This window comes from Hibiscus syriacus, unplaced genomic scaffold (assembly GCF_006381635.1).
Source record: "Hibiscus syriacus cultivar Baekdansim isolate YM2019G1 unplaced genomic scaffold, ASM638163v2 tig00110610_pilon, whole genome shotgun sequence".
Classification (NCBI taxonomy): Eukaryota; Viridiplantae; Streptophyta; class Magnoliopsida; order Malvales; family Malvaceae; genus Hibiscus; species Hibiscus syriacus.
In genome coordinates this window covers 6,950,443-6,958,114 of record NW_024062800.1, presented here as the reverse complement: position 1 = coordinate 6,958,114, position 7,672 = coordinate 6,950,443, and positions in this window count along the sequence as shown.

Genomic DNA, 7,672 nt, shown 5'->3' with positions numbered 1-7,672 from the left:
CGCATTTTCACACGCGGGTAAACTGCGTCCTCGGTCCTTGTAACTTGTACTTCTTTTATTTTAATCACCGATGATAATTTTCATTATTTTTAATTCAGATTTCTGATTTTACGCCTGATTTATTTTGGTCATCGGGGTAATTTAATTTATTTTTCTTATTTCATTTATGATTTATTTCCGGTCTCTTAAATTCATAGTAATTACATTTTAATCACCAATTTTGAGCATTTAGTATTATGTTTAATTACCATTTAATCCTTTATTTTTATCATTTTTAGAATTTAACCTCTTCTTATTACTTTTTATTTTTTTCTCATTGTTTTTATCGTTATTTTTTTGTCACTTCACTAAATTTATTATGATTTGTTTGTTTATTTTTATTATACTAACATTTTTCCGATCCCTGCTCTTGCAATTAACCAACATAATATTTTCCTTTCATAAGGTGCAGACAACATGGGGCATCATTTGCATATGACATTATTATACTTTTTATTTAAGACGTTCAATGACGATGATGATCTTTACAAATGAAAGAGTCGAGTAGGTGAATCCAGTTTAGGTCAGTTGCTTGAAAGTTGAACTCTAAAGATGAAATTTTTGACTTTCAACAAACACCTAGGCTATAACAGGTTCTTCTTGACAATCTTAAGAAATTAAATATTTAAAGCTGGGCTATTCCACTAAGGCAATTGGTTATAGAGGAAACTTGAAAGCCCTGGTCTTATGAATAGATTACGTTCAAACCATGACATTGCTCGGACACTTGGCAATTCGATGTTTGCTCCACAGCTCTCGTCAGGCCGAAGACTCTGTGATGAGATGAACCCTTCAGTTAACTTGATAAAAGTGATTATAATATTAAGTTGTCCCTCTAAAGCAATTGGTTAAATGCCCTGACTATATGGATTCAGCTAGCCAGATAATGACAAGTTAAATCAAATTTATCTAAGCAAGAAATTTTTGGTAATGATGGACTAAGGGAGTTAAAGAACACCTGTTATATTCAAATTCACACGAGCACTCAATAATTTCATTTTTTAGACCGATATTTTTTGCACTGCCTTTATTAGAGGAGCTTACAAAGCTTGAACAAATGGAAGATTTCAGAGGACCGAAATAAAAGGTCTAGTAATTGATCATGCTAGTTGCGTCATTTTGTCCGCACCCAATTGAAATGCCAAAGCATGTTGCGATATTCCAAAAAAAATACATTTTGGGTTACTAAAACCTTGGAAAGGAGGTCAACCTAAAGCCAACTCATCCATTTGAACATTTGTCAAAGAGCTGTAACTCTGAAAGCATTAAAAGAGCTCTTGATTCCTTTGATATTCTTTGAACTCGCGTTTACAATTTGATTCAATTGCAAACAAGATATTACATAATTTTTATCCTTTCCCTCCTAAAACAAGAAAAAGAGGAAAACATTTTCGAACAGAACAGTCTCAAATATGAAAGGTCTATAAAGCCAAGAGAATAGGACACGATTGATTCCATGAACCAGATTGGCAGACGAAACACGGGACTCCAATCTAAGAGATAAAACATAACTCATTCATGTTGCATGCATCTTAGACATACTTAGGTGCATCACATTCATCATTTTAGCATACAAGATTTTTTCATCTTTTAGAGTAAAGTTTCAACTTCAGGATGAAGGATACTCAATTCGCAAATGCCTTTAAAGAACGATGGTGGTTGCTTAACTCAGCTGTGAGAGGCTTCACCTCAACCGACTTGACATATCTACAGATCTCAAAGTCAACTTCAGATGAGTTCGAGAACCAGTTTAGGATAAATCCAGTTCATCTCAACTCAACAATGAACAACATATTTTAAGCTAATGTCTTCAAGCCAGATTTCAATTCCACAACGGGAGATATCCGGCTGACAGAATTCATCAGTGGCCTTTCCTGTAAAAGGGGAGTTATTCAAAGATCGTCTCATTTGGTTCAGACTCGCTCAAAGGAACCACCTGAAGAACTATGACCGGCTTAGACATGTGAAGGGAAGCCATTTTTTTAAAGACAATATTTGTAGCATAACTCAAGGCTAGAAGGGTTATATGCCAACAAAGACCTTCGAGTTCGACTACGCTCAGCTCCAAGGCACATCATTTGCAGCATAGCTTAAGTCGAGAAGGGCTATCTGCCAAAGACCCTCAAGTTAGATTACACTCAGCTTCGAGGGCACATCATTTACAGCATAACTCAAGGCTATAAGGGTTATCTGTCACCAAAAGACCCTCGAGTTCGATTACACTCAGCTTCGAGAGCACATCATTTGCAGCATAACTTAAGTCGAGAAGGGTTATCTACCAACCAAAGACCTTCGAGTTCGACTACGCTCAGCTCTAAGGTATATCATTTGCAGCATAGCCTAAGTCGAGAAGGGCTATCTGCCAAAGACCCTCAAGTTCGATTACACTCAGCTTCGAGGGCACATCATTTACAGCATAATTCAAGGCTATAAGGGTTATCTGTCACCGAAAGACCCTCAAGTTCGATTACACTCAGCTTCGAGGGCACATCATTTGCAACATAACTTAAGTCGAGAAGGGTTATCTGCCAACCAAAGACCTTCGAGTTCGACTACGTTCAGCTCCAAGCTACATCATTTGTAGCATAACTTAAGTCGAGAAGGGTTATCTGCCAAAAACCCTCAAGTTTGATTACACTCAGCTTCGAGGGCACAACATTTATAGCATAACTCAAGGCTAGAAGGGTTATAAGTCACCAAAAGACTCTCGAGTTCGATTACACTCAGCTTCGAGGGCACGTAATTTATAGCATAACTTAAATCGAGAAGGGTTATCTACCAACCAAAGACCTTCGAGTTCGACTACGCTCAGCTCCAAGGCACATCATTTACAGCATAGCTTAAGTCGAGAAGGGCTATCTGCCAAAGACCCTCGAGTTCGATTACACTCAGCTTCGAGGGAACATCATTTACACCATAACTCAAGGCTAAAAGGGTTATCTGTCACCAAAGGCCTTTGAGTTCGACTACGCTCAGCTAAAAGGCACATCATTTATAGCATAACTCAAGGCAAGAAGGGCTATCTGTCAATAAATTTGTCGAGTTCGACTCCATTCAGCTCGATGACACATCACACTATTGTCTGGTTGCAATCAAGGTTTTCAAGTTGAGAAGAATACCGAAGGGCAATGAGAAGTTGCATCCCGATTCAAATCCCAAACTGCAGCTTCAATTCTATATCATTTCGAGATGGACTCGACTTCGCGACGAATGAGCCATCTGCAACTCAATTCGACAGGGAGTTATTCTTTCAGCGTCAATTTTTCAACTCCACCGAATGAAAATTTGTGTCTTTTTGTCTTTGTCCTATTTTTCGTTTCACGAAAAAGAACAAAGAGGGGCAGCTGTAGACACTCATTTTCGTCCATTTTTTATATATGTCTATATATTATATAGTTTGCAAATGGTTTTTGAATATATATATATATATATATATATATATATAGTTTTGAAAATATGTTTGAAAACATTTATATATTATATAGTTTTAAAAAAACATTTTGAAAATAAATATAATATATAGTTTTTTTTAAATATTTTTGAAAATATATATATTATATATATTTTTTAAAACATTTTGAAAATATATAGTTTTTAAAAACATTTTGAAAACATATATATTATATAGTTTTGAAATCATTTTGAAACTTATATAATATATAGTTTTAAAAACATTTTTTAAAACTATATAATTTTGAAAACATTTTCAAAAAAATTATAATATATATAATTTTTAAAATACTTTTGAAAATATATATTATATAGATTTTTGGAAAATAATGTTATATATATATATATATATATTATTTATTTATTTACTTTTTTAATTTGTTATTATTATTATTATTATTATTAATTTCATTTTTTATTTTCAGTTTTTTAGGGTCCAAGTCCAAGATCTATTTTAGGTCCAATGACAATAACAGTCCAACCAGAACGGGCCTGAACCAACCCAGGGTTTGTAAAACCCTAACATTTCATTATCTCAATCATCAGGCGCCGCACAGGGGAATTAAATGGTCAAATAGCGAACCGGTCGGCCGGGAAAACCGGGACTGCACCATCCCGGGATTCCCGGCAACGTGAAAGACGTTAGTACCGAAGAACATGGGAACAACCCCATTATCACCGGAGTCGGCCACCGTTGGGGTGGGTATAAATACCCCACCACGGTGAACCGAGGGGGGGAGGAACAAGCACAATATACCGAGAGAACGGCCACACCAAACAATAAACCCACAACGGATCATCGAGATAACCACTGAAACGACAACATCAACACTAGATAACCCATATCAGCCAACAAATCGAGCCTTAAAAATACCAAACAGAAACCATAAAAACAGTACCCAAACACTACCAACAGATCGAAACCATAAGAGAAAGCCAACCTCAAAACAATAAACACAACAAAGCCAAGCAAAACAATAGACAAAGAGCCTCAGGAAATAGAAAGGCCCGTCGGAAAGAGGTAAAAAATCGAGTGGGTCTTCGTCAGATCTACGCTAAGGGGGTTGGATTTTATGTTTTAGGGTTCGGATCTGGGGTCTCGAGGGGTTAGAGAGAGGTGAGAGGATTGTTATCCTCTCATATTTAGAGTGAGAGAAGAGATATGGAGAAATGAGGGAACAAGCCTATTTTTAGGCTTAAATAGCCGAATCAAAACTACACCGTTTTGCTAGGGGACCTTCTGTGCATTGTCGCGCGCGGGTAAACTGTGTCCTCGATCCTTGTAACTTGTACTTCTTTCATTTTAATCACTGATGATAATTTTCCTTATTTTTAATTCGAAATTCTGATTTTACGCCTGATTTATTTTGGTCATCGAGGTAATTTAATTTATTTTTCTTATTTCATTTATGATTTATTTTCGGTCTCTTAATTTCATAGTAATTACATTTTAATCACCAATTTTGAGCATTTAGTATTATGTTTAATTACCAGTTAATCCTTTATTTTTATCATTTTTAGAATTTAACCTCTTCTTATACTTTTTATTTTTTTCTCATTGTTTTTATCATTATTTTTTTGTCACTTCACTAAATTTATTGTGATTTGTTTGTTTATTTTTATTATACTAACATTTTTCCTATCTTTATTTTATTTATTTTATTTCTTCTAACGTTTTTAGCTTTGTAGAGAAATCCCAACTGATCAGCGGTAAGTAATTTGAATCGAATAATTTAAATTTTAATTTAAATTTTTAATTTTCGTAATTATGACAACCGAAAAATTAATTGGTACCGAAAGGGCGGTTCAAGGGTGCTAATCCTTCCTTGACCGTAACCGACTCCCGAACCCGACACGTTTCTGGTAAAACACAGATCAGGTAAGATGATGTCCGACCTACCTAAATTCGTTTTAAAATGGTCGGTGGCGACTCCTAATTCATTTTCCTAAGTCGAAACCCAATTCCGGGCCCAACCGAAAGACGATTCCAACACCTATATCTATTTATTTTATGCATGAAGCATCTTTTGCATGCTATAAACAGTCGTGTTACGAGTGGAGCCTGGAAACAAATTCATCTCGATATTTCCCATTTATTTTTTGCATACGACTTGATGTTGTTTGTGAATGCCTCTTTGGACCAAGTGATGGTTACTACAAAGGTAATGAAACACTTTTGTGCTTGTTCTGGACACCGTGTGAGTACGGTTAAAACACAAATTTTCTTCTCCAAAAACTGTGATGACACCAAGAAGAATATGATAGCCCAAAGCTTCGGATTTGAAGTGGTTAATAATCTAGAGAAATATCTAGGTGTTCCTTTGCTTCATAGCAAAGTGACTAATGCCACATACAAATATCTTATTGAAAAATGGAGCAGAGATTATCATGGTGGGCAGCTAAGACATTATCCTTTGCAGGTCGTATAACTTTAGCAAAAGCTGCGTTGTAAGTGATATCATCCTATGCAATGCAGACCACATGGTTACCAAAAGGATTTTGTGCTACATTGGAAAAATTAATCCGTAGACTTTTTTGGAATACGGCTGAGGGCTCAAATACACTTGCATTGGTTAAACAAGATATAGTCAAACTTCCAAAAGAGAATGATTGTTTGGCTATTAAAGATCTAAAGAGTCAAAATAAGACTTTCCTTTTAAAGGTTGGAATACAATTACTCCAAGGGAATGACAAGTTGTGGGTTAAGGTGATCAGAAGTAAATATCAATGGTCTGATGGTATTCCTGTTGAAAGTAGGCGAAAGAGATGCTCCAGATTATGGAAAGGTTTGAACTGTGTTTGGGGACATACAAAATAACATCTTTTGGAACATCCGATATGATAATCAAACTAAATTTTGGAATGATATTCAGTTGGATAGCACGAAACCGTTGGCCACTCACAGTTTAATTGGAGCAAACACCCAACCTACACCGGTCAGCTCCATGGTTACGGCTTCAGGTAATTGAAATTGAAACTAGTTGAAGAAAATTATTCCTAAGCACGTCTGTCATAGGATTGCCTCTACATGTCCTCCTACTCCTGCTCTTGAGGAAGATGCCTAGGGTGACGGTGGAAGCCAAATCATAAGTTTACGATTAAGTCGACCTACAAAATTTTGTCACTGCCGATGAAAAATGATGATGATATAAGGTGGAATGATGTTTGGTAGCTTACTGTGTCTCAGAGAATTAGAACGTTCCTTTGGTTAACTCTTCATGGGAGACTGTTAACTAACGAGGAGAGATATCATCAGCATATCGCCTCCTCTACTAGATGCGGACTGTGCCAAAGTGAAGTTGAAGATGTAAACAACTCACTCCGTCGTTGTACGTTTACTTTCAATATTTGGCGCCAATTGATTACTGCCGATGAACTCTAGGTTTTTACCACAATGCCGTTTGAGAAATGGATTCTTACCAATGTGAGAGGACAAGGTAACTTCCCACTAAATGAGAGGCACTAGAGAAACCTTTTCACCATAGTTTGTTGGTAGATCTGAAAGAGAAGATGTAACATCTTGCTCCAGTAGAATTATGTTGATAAGGAAGATTTATTAACTCAAAGCTTTCGGCTTAAAAATGATATTATTACAGTGGGTGAGAATGAAACAGGTCCTAGAAGCTTGCAGAGGCACCAAGTACAGTGGCAGAGAGCAGCTACGAATTGGGTTAAAGTTAATACCGATAGAGCCATGGGAGGTCTGTCAAAAATGGCGGCTGTCGGAGGGGTTATCAGAGGTTCGGCTGGTGAATCGATCATTGGTTTTTTCCGGAGAATAGGTGTGCGTTCTGCCTTGAACACGAAGTTGTGAGCTATACACGATACCTTGCTGCTTGCTTGGAACAAAATAGAGGTAGAGTTAGATTGTGTTACTCTTGTAATGGTCTTTGACTTGCTCACCAGCTCTAAGCAAGTAATGGTAGCTAATGCCATTGTCACGCTGATTCAGGAATTAATAGACAAAGATTGAGAAATACACATATGGCATATATGCCGAGAGGCGAACACAGTAGCAGACAAGTTAGCTAATATGGCAAAAGGGTATCCGATCGGTGTGCAACTGCATCAAGAACCTCCAACAGAGGTGGCTGTTTTGGTGGATCATGATCGAACTTTCATGATCTAAGCTTGTTCCTTTCAGTATTATCGAAAAAAGGGATTAGAGAAAATGTTAACAAAT